The 15,901-nt window shown below is 47.0% G+C and overlaps 1 protein-coding gene across 2 annotated transcripts in view; it reads right to left on the bottom strand.

Moving 5' to 3' along the window:
* KCNQ1 (potassium voltage-gated channel subfamily Q member 1) overlaps positions 1-15,901 on the bottom strand; it is a 323,781-nt gene that overhangs the window by 205,803 nt on the left and 102,077 nt on the right. The gene's annotated exons all lie outside the window — the stretch shown is intronic.

Below are 15,901 nucleotides of genomic sequence, written 5' to 3'. Positions count from 1 at the left end.
GGCAACATTACCCTGCTACCAAACCAGAAAAAGATAAAGCAAGAAAAGAAAACTACAGAACAATAACTCTTAGGAAAGTAGATTCAAAATGTTCAATAAAATACCAGCAAATAAAATCCAGCATTCTACAGAAGGGGTTCTACACTAATGCTAATGCACCGTATCAATAAAATAAGAGGCAAAAATGACATGATTATCAAAAGAGGACACAGAAAAAGCATTTGGCAACATTCCATTCCCTTCCATGAGGCTAGAGCAGCATTTAGGGTATGAGGAATAGAAGGGAACTTCCCCAGCCTGATAAAAGGCATGTCCTATAAAACCACAGCTAACATAGTACTTCATGGTGAAAGACCCAGCGCTTTCCTCTTGAGATCAGCAACAGGACAAAGATGCCTGCTCCCACCACATCTATTCAACATTATCTTGGAAGTTCTATCCAGGACAATTAGGCAAGAAAAAGAAAGGCATCCAGTTTTGGAAAGAGAGAAGTAAAACTATTTCTAGTCACAGATGACATGATTTTATATATAGGAAAAAATTTCAAGGAATCCACTAAAAAACTATTGTAACTGATAAACAAGTTCAGCAAGATTGCAAGATATACTTGTATATAGAAGCCAACTGTATTTCTACACACTTTTGACAAGCGATCAGAAAATGAGATTAAGAAAAAATTTCACGTACGATAATATCAAAAAAGGATAAAGCACAACAATGCAAATGTACTTACTGCCGCAGACTTGTAAACTGGTTAAAAGGATAAAGCACAACAATGCAAATGTACTTACTGCCACAGATTTGTAAAATGGGTAAAATGGGTAAAATGGTAAATTTTGTTTTATATATTTTTTATCACAATAAAGAAAGAAAAAATACTCAGGAATAAATTGAACAAAAGAAATGCAAAACTTATACTCTGAAAACTACAAAGTCTTATTGAAAGAAAAGATCTAAGTAAATGAAACACATCCCATTTTCATGGATTGGAAGACAACATTGTCATGTTGACAGTACTTCCCCAAGCTGATCTACCGATTGAACACAATACTCACCAGAATCCCAGCTGAATTCCTTATACAAACCGACACAGGTTCTAAAATTCATACGGAAGTTCTAGTGACCTAGAACTGCCAAAGTCATCTTGAAAAAGAATAAAGCCAGGGGATTCATACTACCCGATTTCAGAACTTACTAGAGTAACAATACTCAAAATGGTGTGGTACTGGCATAAGACAAGACACAGACATTTAGATCAATAGAAAAGGATGGGAGTCTGAAAGATAAAGCCTTATATCTGTGGTCAACTGATTTTTGTCTTGGGTGCTGAAAGAATTTAATGGGGAAAGGACTACCTTATGAAATGGTGCTGGAACTATATGGATAAAAATGAATTTGGACCACTCCCTTACACCTTAAACAGAAGTCAACTCAAACTGTATCAGAGACCAAAATATAACAAAGCTCTTAGAAGAAAACATAAGGATAAGCCTTCATGACCTAAGATTTGGCAATACTTTTTAAGACATAACACCAAAAGCATAAGCAACAAAAGAAAAAAAGATATATTGAACTTCACCAAAACTAAAGCTTTGTGCTTCAAGGGACATTCTAGAGAAAGCAAAAAGAAATCCCCCAGAGGGGAGGAAATATTTGCATATCATATACCTGATAAGGAATTATGGCTAGAATACATGAAGAATTCTCACAACTCAAAAACAGAAAGACAAATATTCTAATTTTTAGAAAAGGATGAAGGATCCGAATAGATCTTTCTTCCAAAAAAGATATTCCAAAAAAGATATTGAGAAATGGTCAATAAAACATGAAAAGATGCTCGATGTCATTAGTCATAGGGCATTGCTAATCAACACCACAATGAAATTCCATTTAACACAGGCTAAGCTGGCTATAACGATAACACAGATAATAACAAGTGTTGGTGGAGGTACAGGGAAATTGTAGTGTTCATACATTGTGAGAATGAAACATGGCACCCTCACTTTAGAAAACAATCTGTAAGTTTCTTAAAACACTAAATATAGTTACCATCTGACTCAGCATTTCTTTCCCAGGTATTTACCCAGGAGAAATGAAATGTCTGCACAAAAAACGTGTACCTGAATGGATGTTCACAGCAGCATTATTCATAACAGCCCATAGGTGGAAGCAACCCAAATGCCTATTAAGTGATGGAGGGATAAAAAAACACATGGTATATCCGTACAATGGAATATTATTCAGCTGTAAAAAGAAAAGAAGTACACACACAACATGGTGGGTGAATCTTGAAAGCATGAGCTCAGTGAAAGAAGCCAGCCACAAAGAACCAGGTATTGTAGGACGTCGTGTACGTAAAGTGTCTGGAATAGGCAGATCCTTAGGGGCAGAAGGCAGATGAGTGATTGGCTAGGGCTAAACAGGATGGAATGGGATTGGGACATGGTGTTTAGAGGGCGCTGGGTTTCTTTTTGGGGGGTGATGAGAAACGGATCCAGAACTGTGGTGGTTGCACAACAGTGCAATTGGGAATGTAATGAGACCACTGAATTGGATGCTTTAAGTGCCTGGATTGTATGGTACACAAATTACATCCTAATAGAGCTGTTACCAAAGAGCCTACAGGAAGAAACGCTCAGGATCTAGGGTAGGACAAAGAACTGTTGGACTTGACGGCAAAAATACAATCCATCTACAGGGTACACTGGACTCACTGAAATTAAAATATTTGCTCTGGAAAGAGCCCAGTGAGAAGGATGAGGACGACGCCAGAGGGGGTGACAACACGCACAGATGATATGTCTGACTTAGGACTAGTATCTAGTGTATGGACGGGCTTCTCAAAACCCAAAAGTTTGAAACAACCCACAGTGGACAAATGGGCAAACAATTCCAACACTTCAGTGAAGATGTTCGGTGCCGGCAGCCTTCAGGAGGACGCCAGCTCAAATCAACGACATATTGCTACACACCTATGGAACAGGTACGACAAAGAATAGCGTCAACACCTGATGTCAGTCAGGACGTGGTGACGCGGGGTCACTCCCACACTGCAAGAGGGAACAGCTTTGCTGTTTCTTAGACCAGTCTGCGCACGAGTGCCATACAACTCAGCAGGTATGTTCCCAGTCCTCATCCCAGAGAAACGACATCATGTTCACAAGAAAACCTCTACGTAGCTGTTCATTCGTGCCAGCTTGATCTGTGTATTCATTGTCTGGGGCTGCTGTCATAAATTACCATGAACCCAGTGGCTTAAAATGACACAAATCTGTTCTTTGGCAATTCTGGACACCACCATGGGCCAGTGTGATTCCCTGGGGAGGCTCCTGGGGAGGATCATTTCCTGGCCTTCTCTCTCTTCTGGAAGCTGTGTTCCCTAGCTGGTGGCCTTTCCTCACATGTACACCGTGTCTTCTCCCCCTGCTTCCAGTGCTATGTCACTGTCCTCTCCCGTCGTCACATCCCCTCTGCCTCCCTCTTGCAAGGACATATATGGTGACATCGGGCCCACTGGGATAATCCAGGATCACCCTCAATCTCAATATCCTTAATTTAAGCACATATGTGCAGAATCTCGTCTTCCATAGAAGTTGACAGTCACCGGTTCTAGGAATTGGGACCTCAATGCTTTGGGGGCTGTTATTCAGCCTACCAGAATTTGTAGTAGCTCCAAACTGGGAACGACCCAGATGTCCTTCAGCAGGCGAGCAGTTGAACCAACTGGTGTGTCCACACCATGGAATACCACTCACCAATACAGATGGACGAGCCATGGATACACAGATTGGATGAATCTTGAGAGTTATGCTGTGTCAAAAGAGCCAATTCCAAATGCTCAGATGCTGTGCAATCCATTTATATGCCATTCTTTTTTTTTAATTTATTTATTCATGAGAGATACAGAGAGAGAGAGGCAGAGAGAGAAGCAAGCTTCCTGCAAGGAGCCTAATGCAGAACTAGATCCCAGGACCCAGTCACACCCTGAGCTGAAGGCAGACACTCAACCACTGAGCCACCCAGGTGCCCCTATACAGCATTCTTGAAATGACAAAATTATGGAACTAGAGAGCAGGTGAGTGGTTTCAAGGGATTGAGGGGATTTGGGAGTGGGAGGGAAGTAGGTGTAGCTATGAAGAGGCTGCACCAGGGACCCCTGAGATGGGGTGTCCTGCTTCTCAGCTGTCTCAATGCCACTGTCCTGATTGTGATTTTGTACTCTTGATTTCAAATGACGTGACCACCAGGGCAACCATGTAAATAAAGGGCGCATGAGATCAATCTGTGTTCTCTCTTATGGTTGCATCCAAATGTCTAAAAATACTAACGTTAATGTTTAAAAATGGGCTAAAGATCCAAATAGACATTTCACCAAAGATGATACATAACTGGCCAACAAGCACATGAAACAATTGTGAGCATCATTAGCCACTTGGGAAGTACGAATCAAAACCAAAGCGAGACAGTCCTTCACCCCTAGCCGGACGGCTAAAGACAACAAACAAAAAGGAAGTATTAATAAAGTCCTGGATAATAGAAACCCTCACAGATTGTTGATGGGAATGTAAAATGGTACATCCATTTCAGAAAACATCCTGGCAATTCCTCAGGAGGGGAAACAGAGAGTCGCCATTTGAGCCAGTCTACTGCTGGCTATCTCTCCAAGAGGAAGGAAAGTGTGCACAGCTCGTAACCACATTTCTTATAATCGCCAGAAGGCAGAAACAACACAAAACAATGTGGAAAATGATCCCTTAACCAGGTGAATGGATGAGCAAAATGTGGTTGTCCACACCATGAATACTTTCTAGCAATGAAAAGGAATGAAATACTTTTAGGTGCTATAATTTGGATGCACCTCAAGCACATGCTTAAAACAGCCAGAAAGACAAAGATCACATTTTGCACGCTTGGCCAGAGCAGGCACATCCAAGGCCACCAGCAGTAAGCAGAGGAGGGGTGTCTAGGGCCGGGGTTGGGGCAGAGACGGACCTACATGGACGTGGAGGGTCTCACGGAGGGTGGGAGTGGGGTGGGGGGTGTTCCAAACCTGGATCATGGTGATGATGGCATAAGTCCGTAAATTTCCTGGAATTACCCTGCAAATGGGTGAATTTTATGGCATGTAAATTATACCTCAACGAAGTGGTGTTTTAAAAAACAAGTAAAAAAAAAAAATGAAGCGTACGGAACTAATTTTCAAACGAGTGCCAGAACCTCACTGAAAGGGGAGAGAACGGAAAGAGTAGGAGAGAGGAGAAAAATCACTAAGCCAAGCACTCTGAGACCACAGTACTGGATTAAACAGCCTCAGTCTCGGGTGGGAGGAGGGAGAGAATCACAAACACACCAGGAGGTGTGATTTGACAGCAGCAAGGACAAAGCAACTAATAAAACATCTTCGGTGCATTGTGAGCAGTGAGTCTGCGTGCGAATAGGGCCGGGAGGCAGGCATCTCACTGTGGATGAAGGAGGCTTGCAGATAAAGGACGCAGTGTGGACACAGGGGAACAAGGGACACGAGTGTGGGCTCCAGCTGTCCCAGGGCCACATCTGTTTCTGTACGTGCATGTCTGTACACACACGTGTTTGCATGTGCACTCTTAGCTCCGTGCACAGAAGGGCTGAGCAGAAAAGACGTCTAGTAGCAACAAGCACACCCAGTGCCCAGACTTTGGTTTCTAGTAATTTCATCCCCCGTTAAAAAGAACCAGAGCTCCTTGGAAAATTGGTGGACTCTGGGGCTGGAGCAGAGTGTGTATGAAATAAGCCTGAATCTTGTTATACCAGAACATAAAGAAATGCTAAAAAACAAACAAACAGAAAAATGTGAGCATGTCATAAGGACACAGAAGCCAGCTCGAAAGGGCTTCCACCGGCCAAATCCGGGACAATTTGATTATCGAAATAATCAAAGACAGTAAAAAATTATAATAAAAAAAGTCCATGGCCCCATGTATGTAGATAGTAAGTCAACAGAAACAAATAAATGGGGGAGAAATAAACTCCCCACGGTGCAATGTTGAGATGTCTCCTCTTGGAATACCACTCTTGCTGGACAGATTATAATGCTTTTGTGGAAGGGGTGCTAGCGCTGGACAGGCATTATTTTGCAACCACCATGATAAAGACTGGTTCCAGAAAGCCTCCAAATCAGAGAGACATTTTTTAATAAGGAACAGGATATGTTTAGGGCTTTAGATGGTTTGCCCCAGTTGCTTATCGGTTGCAAAGCAAAGCAGAACGACTGTTGGGCGGGTGATTAAAGTCACACCACCCAGGAGGGGCGGAGAGCATCATGCGCCCAGGGCTGGCTCACCCCACGAAGGACCCCCCCCGCCCCCCTCACTGACGGGACCTTCCAGCTGGAGAGGCACAACCTGAATCTAATATGAGGAAGCATGTGCCCCCCACCCCCAGCTCCCCGAGAAGCCGCAGGACTGTAACCCCCAGAAACATCAAGGTCGTTAAAGGCAGAGACCGGAAACGTTCCAGATTACAGGAGGCTAAAGAGATGGCAATACGGGCCCCCAGTCTGGATGCTGCACTGGGGGTGGGGGTGGGGGGCACGCTGTGAAAGGCATGGCCACGTCACTTGGCAACGTGGGGACCCTCAGAGTAGACGAGGTGAAGAGACCGGAGCCACGTTTAGCGGCAGAGGCTGAGAAGTGTGCCGTCGCTTTAAATGGGGGGTCCCTTTATTTTTAGGAAACACACAGCGGAATGCCTAGGGGCAAAGGTCTGCCGGGTGTGCGGCTTACGCTGCAGTGGCTCAGCAAACACTGCTACGTGATTGCACATACGCAAAGGGGTACACACGGTGAAAGGACCGGGGCAAAATGTTAACGATCAGCGAATGGCAGATTCATAAAGAGCACGTGGAGGTTTCCGAGCTCATTCTTCGTTCTTGTTATTTTTCTGCAGTTCAAAATTTATTTCCAAATACACAGTTAAAAACAAACAACCCCTCACACAGCTCTGAGCTATGCCTTCAGCCGAGTGGTCTTCAGCGGTGAGTCCCGTCCCCCCCCCAACCCCACGCCCACTCCCGGGGACACTCAAGGACATTCTGCTTATTGTAACACGGGGACACGGGGCTGCAGTCCCCAAGAAGAGGCCAGGACCCTGCTGGATGTCCCACAGTACCCACGGCGGCCCCTCCACACAGCCCGATCTGGCCCCAAATGTCAGGGCTGGAGAAACCCTGCTTCCCGCGGCTGGAGAGAGAGAACACTGCCCTACCTCGGACAGCCGGCGGGGGTGCCAGGAAGGGGAGCCCCATCTGTGGGAGGGTGAGGCCGGGCAGCGCCCACTGACGTTAGACACACACCTGTCCCTGTGTTAAGGGCTGAACTGAGTCCCTGAAATCCAGATGCTGGGGCTCTCCACCCCAGCACCTCAGAATGTGACGTTTGGAGAAGGGACCCCCGAGGAGGGGGAGTTCCAATGAGGCTGTCAGCGTGGCTCCTACTCCCATAGGGCTGGTGTCTCTATAAAAGGAAGAAATCTGGACAGAGAGAGAGAGAGAGAGAGAGAGATGCCGGGGATGCACAAGCCCAGAGGGAAGACCCTGTGAGGGCAGGCAAGGTGGCGGCCCTTTGTAAGCCCAGGACCGGCCAGCCCTGTCCACACCTTCACCCAGTCTTTCTGCCTCCAGGACGGCGACAGAAGCTTCCTTGGCTTAGGCCACAAGGCCTGTAGTATTGTGTTACGGTGGCCTCTAGCAAACGAATGCATCCTGGCGATTAGCACACGGAGATGCAAGTACTTGTAGGGGGGGTTCCAGGGACGTGTTTGGAAGACTGGCCCAAACCCGAAGCAAAGTAGATTCCTGGCAGTGGAAAAGTGGCAAGTGCACACCGTGGGGAATGAAGGACAGATCAAAAATCTGAGGATGAACTGTTCCAGCAGCTGCGGGGGCGGGGGGTGGGGGGGGGTGGGGAGGCCTGGCGTGGGGAACTGAATGGGAGAGGCAAGAGTGCAAGTGTGCCATGAGCCCCCGAGCTCGCACATCATGATGAGCTCCTGCTCCAGAAGGAGACTGGGAAAACCAGAATAATCCCTAGACTATTTCCACCAGCCACAGGGGGGAGGGGGCCAAGCAAACGACCCCTTCACAGAGGACCAGGGCCTCTGCAAAGCCCACGCGCCATGCCCAGCTGTGGAGTGAGAGGTGTGAAGACTAGAAAACAACACAACTTTAACAAACTGTGAAAAAAGAGCTGTTTGGCAGAGGAGGTGGTCAGGCCCCACTCAGGCCCAAGTTGAGCACTCACACGTTCTGATCAATTCTGATGCGGCCCTGCTAGGATCCCCATTTCCCAGGTACAGGAACTGAGGCCCAGAGAAGGCAGGAACTGGCCCAGGGTCACACAGGAGAGCACGGCAGAGCTTCCTGGGGCCGCAGGAAGTCTGGCTTACGCGCTGCTCTTGGAACCATTCCACGTTTCTGCCACTAGACTTTTATTTATTTGCATTTTTAAATTTTTTAATTTAGATTCACTTAATTAACATGTGACATATTAATGGCTTCAGAGGTAGAGGTCAGTGGTTCGCCAGTCTTATATAACACCCAGCGCCCAGGACATCATATGCCACTAGACTTTTAAAGGCAAAATTGTCAAGGAAGAAGGATTGACTGTTCCTGTTTCAAAATTTGGTGTTAGATTTTAAAACAGTAATAATAACCAGGAAAGGTAGGGCAGATCTGGGTTGATGCAGAATGTGTACGTGCACATGTGGGTGTGGGTGTCTGTGTGTGTGTACGATCCATCGCAACGCAGGTTTTATCTGTGTATACAAATGAAAGTCTGTGTTTTGCAGATAGAGAATATATCTTAACTTAGGCCTGTGGAACATTTACAAAAGCAATGCTTTTATGTTTGCACTTGGATTCAGAGAAAATCTTTACTGGAAAAAAGCAACTATTTCACAGGCCGTATCTTCTCTCTATAAGCCTGTTAAATTAAAAACAACAGAGATAAAAAACATCTTCTGAGAAAACATCTCTTTAGATTAAAGAGAAAGTCAAAACATAAAATAAACACGATCAAGAAAGCAAAGACAAGGCACATATTTCATGGCAAGATCTACACCGCAGCTAACGCTGCGATCAGAGGAAAACATCTAACTTCTAAAACGCCATGTAGAAGAAAGACTTTAAATCAGCCAAGTGTTACTCTTAATTACGTTTCTTAAAAAGCGAATTAATCCAGGAGAGGGAATTAATAGACATAAAAGCCTAAGCCAGGGAAACAGAGAACGTAGATAGCCAAAAGGTAATTTTCGGGTAAGAAAGTAAATATATAATGAAATAAAATAAAATGGATAAATCTCTCATGAGACTGGGGTCCGTGGCGGGTGGGGGGTGGCGGTGGGAGAGGAGGGCGGGAAGCGAAACCATTAAAGCTCCAGCAAGAAACAAAGACCTGACCAAGACGGAAGAACATAAAATCACTAGAAGTAACTTTGTTGCTACCAAGTAGCAACATAATTGCAACCCTCGAGGATTAAATAGCAATGAATACATTACCCCGAAGAGGCAGCACATTGATTTAGAACAAATTAGCATAAAACAGACTAAAAAAGAGATTAAAGATCTCCTTTAACACATGCACCAGCCCAGATGGTTTTACAACTTTGCCGTGCTGTTGAGCCTCCGAGAAGGTGATCCCAGCGCTCTTTTCAGGCTGTCCCGGGACTCGGCCTCCATCCGCACACAGGGGCGGGGGCCGCGTTCCTCGTCCTCAGGGCCTGAGCTGTGGCCACGCCCACGAGCGCTCGACCGCCTGGGCCCCGAGGGGACAGTCTGGCGCGTCAGTGGCTGTCTGGGGCACACACCACACTTCCTCGAAGCAGAGCCCCACGCAGGGACGCCAGCGGTTTGCCCATCTTTTGCTCTTTAACGACTGCAAACATCAGTGCCCTGATTGTGGGTCATTTTGCAAATCTGCAACGTGAGTGCATTACATTGCTCAGAGGGCTGAAGGGCACGTGCATCTTGAATTTTCATGCAAATCTCCTGAAGCGTCTCTGGGTCTCTGGGCCAGGCGCTTGCACCAGCCTACCCTTCCCACACCGGTGGCTGGGCTGAGGGTTTCCGAGCACACTGGCCCACAGGTGACTCTCCGCAGAGGAGCCAAGCTCCCAGGGCATTGATTTACATTTCTGTGATCATAACTGACATTATCAGCATCTGTGCCTCTGTAGGAATCTCAGTATCTCCTTTTTCTAGAGTTGTTTTCATGTCTTTTATCCTCTCGTCTTCGGGACTTAGAGTGTTTCCCAATATCCTGATGCAGTTAGCCCTATGTGTATGATATGAGCGGCTGCTGTTTTCCCCAGATTATCATTTTAAAAGTTTTTTTTTTTTTTTTTTGCTATGCTAAATATTTTATGTTTCTTTCCATTGAGGCCTAATGGACATGTAACAAACTGCCCATGTTTACAGGGTACAATTCCAGTAACTTCTGACACATGAAACCGTCGGCACAATCAGGATCCTGAGCATACCTACCACCCTGGGTCCCCTTGAGCCCTTCTGCACTCCTCCCAATCTGATCCCTGTTCCCTTGCATCCCAAGACAGCTGCCTCGTCCTGCTGTCATTCTAAAACATTCTGCAATTCTTAGAGTTTCATATAAATAGAATAAAGCACTATGTACTCTTTCCCACCCACCCCCCCCCCCGCACCTTTCTCTCTTTCTTTGTTTCTTCTCTCTCTTTTTTTTTTTTTCTTTTTTGGTCTGGCTTCTCTCACTCATCATAATTATTCTGCTATTTGTCCAGGCTGTTGTATGCGCTCATGGTTCATGCTTTGCTATTTCTGAGCATCACTGTGTGGGTATACCGTGATTCAGATAACATTTTGTCAGATGTTGATGGGCATTTTCCATGTTTCCAGTTTTTGCAAAATAGCTATGAACATATTCCACGATGAGTGTCAGTATGTGTGTCTGGACACGTATTCAGGAATTAGAATGGCTGCATAATATGGCAGGTGCACATACAACGTTTTAAGAAACTCCCAGTCTGATTTCCAGAGTGGCACCATTTGCAGCTCCACCAGCAGAGCACGAGGGCCCCAGCACCGCATCCTGGGTGGTAACTGCATGGGTGTTAGCCTCTTCCCCTGTAGGGTCACAGCACTTGGTAAAATGAATATAATAATTGTATAGTAATATCTCATTTGAGGTTTTAACAGGCATTTCTCTAATAACTAGCAATATTGAATATATTCTGTGCTTTTCTATTTTTCTATTTCTTTTCTTTGATGATTGTTCCATCATTGCCTGTTTTTGTCTTCTTATTGCTTAGCCATAAGCATCCCTCTTATATTCTGGACACAAATCCTTTATCAGATGGATGGTTTGAAAATATTTTCTCCTTGTCTGTGCTTTGTCTTTTCATCCTCTTAATATTGTCTTTCAAAGAGATTTAATTTTGAAAAGTTCAAATGGCTGGTTTTTATGGTCGTTCATGTTGCCAGTATCATGTTCAGGAAGCCTAGACCTCAAAGTCACAGAGATTTTTCTCCTGCATTTTCTTCTGTAACTTTTATTTTTAAGATTTTATTTATTTGAGAGAGAGAGAGAGAGAGAGAGAGAGAGAGAGAGCGCACAAGCAGGGGGAAGGGAGAGGGAGAAGCAGGCTCCTCACTGAGCAGGGAGCAGACACAGGGCTCGATCCCAGGACCCTGAGATCATGACCTAAGCTGAAAGCAGCTTCACTGACTGAGCCACCCAGGTGCCCCTTTTCTGTAACTTTTAGACTTCACCTTTATTTTCGTGATAAATTGTGAACTGATTTTTATATATCATGCAAGACATAGCTCCAGGTTCATTTTCTGGCAGGTGGATGGTCCCGTTGTCCCAATACCGCCTTTGCACCTTGGTCAAAAGTCACCTGTCCATGTGTGTGTAGGTTTATCTACACTCTATGCTGTTTATCATCTATTTACTTATCTCTATGCTGGGGCTAGTCCTCCAACTTTGTTCATTTTTAAATGTTGTTTTGGAACTTCAGGGTTATTTCCATGCAAATTTCAGAACCAGCTCATTAATTTCCACAAAATGCCTGGTGGGATTCTGACTGTTATTAATTGAATTTAGAGATGAACGTTGAGGCTGGTGATTGTGAGCACAGCGCACCTCTCTGCTGACCTAGAGATTCTGTGGCGCCTCTCAGCAACATTTTATGGCTTTCAGTGTGCAGTGCTTGCATCCTTTGCCAGATTGTCCTCGGAGTATTTCATGTTTTTAATGTTACAGTAAGTGGTATTTTTCTAAAAAAAGACTTCATTTATTTATTTGAGAGAGAGAGAGAGAGAGAGCAAGAGCAGGCAGAGGCAGAGGGAGAAGCAGATTCCTGCTGAGCAGGGAGCCTGCCTTGGGGCTCAATCCCAGAACCCAGAGATCATGACCTGAGATGAAGGCAGACTCTTCACCAACTGAGCCTCTTAGGCGCCCCAGGAACTGGTATTTTTAAAATTTTGATTTCAGATTATTTGCTGCTAGAACGAGGAGGTAGAGTTGATATTTGCATGTGGCCCTGGCTCTGTCCACACCTTGGTTCTGGTGATTGTCTTGCACACGCACCAGGTGTTCTACACAGAAAACCACGCCACCTGCAAACAGAGAGAGCTTTACCTCTTCCTTTCCTATCTGGATGTCTGGAGTGTCTTTTCCTTGACTGTTCCACCAGCTGGAATCTCCAGTTCCTTGTGGACTAGAAGTAACAGGAGCAGGGACCCTTGCCGTGTTCCTGATCCCAGGGGAAAAGCAGCCCATCTTTCTTCACTAAGCTCACGAGCCCAAGTCTACATGTTGATTGCCTTTATGACACGGAGGAAGCTCCTTAGTCTTTTCTTTTTTTTTTTTTTCTTTTTTTCTTTTTTAAAGAATTTTATTTTATTTTATTTATGATAGTCACAGAGAGAGAGAGAGAGGCAGAGACACAGGCAGAGGGAGGAGAAGCAGGCTCCATGCACCGGAAGCCCGACGTGGGATTCGATCCCGGGTCTCCAGGATCGCGCCCTGGGCCAAAGGCAGGCGCCAAACCGCTGCGCCACCCAGGGATCCCTCCTTAGTCTTTTCTATCTGCTGTTGTAATGAATGGCTGACCTGAACCCTGGTGCAGGTGCCACAAGGGGGCCTGGGACCCTGTTCTCATCCTGAACAAGGAGCTTTTCCCTCGGCTCAGGTGAGACAGACCTGGAAGTCACAGAAGCTTTGCTCTGACTCCTTGCGGTCAGTGCTGGGCTTCATCCTCAGGGTCCCCAGAACATTCCCCAGAGTAACCCGGGGGCTCACTGCAGACAAGCTCCTGGGCCTTCCTGCAAACCCCTGACTCAGAATCTCAAGGGGCCACCTCTGAAATCCTCCTGATTTGAGGGACCCTCCCAGGGAAGTTCTGACCTGGAGCATCACCACCTTGTCCTCTGCCAGCAGGAGCTCATGGCTCCCCTTGACAGGAACATTGTCACAAAGATGAGGACTTCTGTTTCCAGTAATAAGTGGCCCTGATGCCATCACAGGCCTCTCTCTACAAACTCCCAAACTCGCTGAAATGACCAAATGTCTTCTGTGGGCTCCATGAGGGCGGCCCCAAGGCCCAAAAGTGGAGCTGCTGCCACAATGCAGACCCACGCGGGCAATCCCAGGCATCCACTCACAGTGTGGACTGGACAAAGAAGCTGGGCCTGGAACCAGCACGAGGCAAGAAGTGGGGACCAAGACTCTACCTACAAACTAGGCTGCCAGGAAGTCAAACAGATGGTAGGAGGGTAGATGCAAATCACAGAAACTACACAAGATGGAAACCAACTGCCAACCTAGGCGTGGCAGACGCAGAGAAGAAAGAAAATCGGTTTGTATTGGCCTGTGTCCTTGGAGTAAAAGCAAAACGTGTCCTCTTGCTACATGTGGACGGGCTTGTTCTCAGGGCTTGTATTTACACCACGTGGTTACCTAGAAAACTCCACACCACAAACGTTCTGGACAGCTTCACGGGGTCCCCCTGTCCAAGGAACAACTTCTGCAGAGCAACGTCCCCTCAACAGGGCACATGAGAGACCCACAGATAAAGACCTCCACCAACCATAGGGAAACAAGCCATCATGGGAAAGAGCTGGGAAGCCACAGCGAACAGAGGTAGACTCTCCACAAACTGTGGGTGATGGCATCACAGCACGGGTGATGGTGTTGTGATATGGAGGATGGCGTCATGACATGGATGATGGTATCATGGCACAGATGATGGCATCATGGTATGGGTGATGATATCATGACAGGGATGATGATGTCATAGCACAGGTGACAACACTGTGACATGATGATGACATAAGCACGTTCAAGTGATCCAGAAATTCAGAGTTGTACGCTATGCAGAGGGTACACGCTGTGAAGATCAAATGAATCGAGCCCTCACATGAGGATGTACAGAAATGAAAAAATGTGAAATCCTTGAAATTAAAATGTCAGCAGGTAGACTAACCTGGCTGGGGATCAGATGCCGGAGCAGTGAGGTAACAGGAAACAAACCGCAAGGAAGGCCATGTGGAAAGACCAAGCAGGAAAGTCCCAGAGCCAGCCACGGAGGTCAGAACGAAATGGCCAAAGGGACATTCCCAGGGCAGATCAGAGCCGTGAGGGCAGGTGGTACATTGTGACACATTTGTACTAATTTCCAAACTGGATAAAAGACATGAACCCTTAGGTTCAGGAATCACAACCAATGGCGGGACAGACAGAGCTAACGCCTCCCTGCTTCACAGTGGTGACACGACCCAGCACTAGAGTCAAGGAGATGCACCTGAGATCCCCAGGGGACAGGTCACTCACTCGGGGTGGCCAGAGAGCCGGACAGAATGTGTATGCTGGCCACTGCAGCACACCTGCCAGTGTTCACAGGGAATATGTATCTCAACCCGACTGTTCCCCAACCAGACCACCATCCAACAGCAAAGGCAAAATACAAAGATTTCAGACAAATAAAAACTGAGTTGATTGTCAATAGATCATCACTGGAGGAACCACTAACCACTCAAGGCCCTTCAGGAAGAAGGACGTTAAACTCAAGCTCTGAAGTGGAAACCTAGCAAACCTGTTGGTAAATGTAAGCACATCTCAACCACATACAAGTGACTAACTCAGAGGATTGTTTAAAAAGACAAAACCTAAACAGAGGCCAATAGCAGCTAACATGGGGAAGGGGCACAGGGTGGGATCCGGGGCACTGGGTGGGAGACAGGGTGCGGAGTGGGATCTGGGGCATGGGGTGGGATTTGGGGCACTGAGTGGTAGACAGGGTGTGAGGTGGGATCTGGGGTGCTGGGTGGGATCTGGGGTGCCAGCCCCAAGACAGCAGCTGGCGGAGCCCTGCAGGACCCTCACTATGTGCACGGCTGCCAACCGAGGGGAGGGAGGGGGGGTGAGGCCTGGCAGGTGTGGCCAGAGGCACAGTGCCGCCTGCAGACTGCACCCCACAAATTAGACTCATGAGCACCAGGCTCTTCTGTGAACATACCGCACGCAGCCCCGGGCTCCGCAGCAGCGCATCCCCAGCACAGCTCCCAGGACTTGCTCACCTCTGACGAGTGTGTGGTGGAGGTGAAGGCCTCTCTGTACCTGGCGTCCCCAGCATCTCACACTGCCCTGCCCTGGAGGGTCGCACCCAGGCTGCCCAGGGTCCGCAGGCCCCTCCTGCTGGCTTTGGCTCCTCTGACCCCCCGCCCCACAGGGACCATGTCCCACCAGCTCATCCTGCCTGCCTCCTGTCCTCACCATCCTGGCTGAGGCTCAGGGAACACAAAGCTGACTGCGGCTCCTCCTGCTCTGCGGACTTCCAGGGCCCAGGCTGGCTGACACCTGCAGGCTCCTGGCACGTCGGCACCAGCACGCCA

Source organism: Vulpes lagopus, chromosome 11 (genome assembly GCF_018345385.1).
Source record: "Vulpes lagopus strain Blue_001 chromosome 11, ASM1834538v1, whole genome shotgun sequence".
NCBI classification, from domain to species: Eukaryota; Metazoa; Chordata; class Mammalia; order Carnivora; family Canidae; genus Vulpes; species Vulpes lagopus.
The sequence above is the reverse complement of the archived record's forward strand: the minus strand, read 5'-3'. Positions and strand labels throughout refer to the sequence as shown.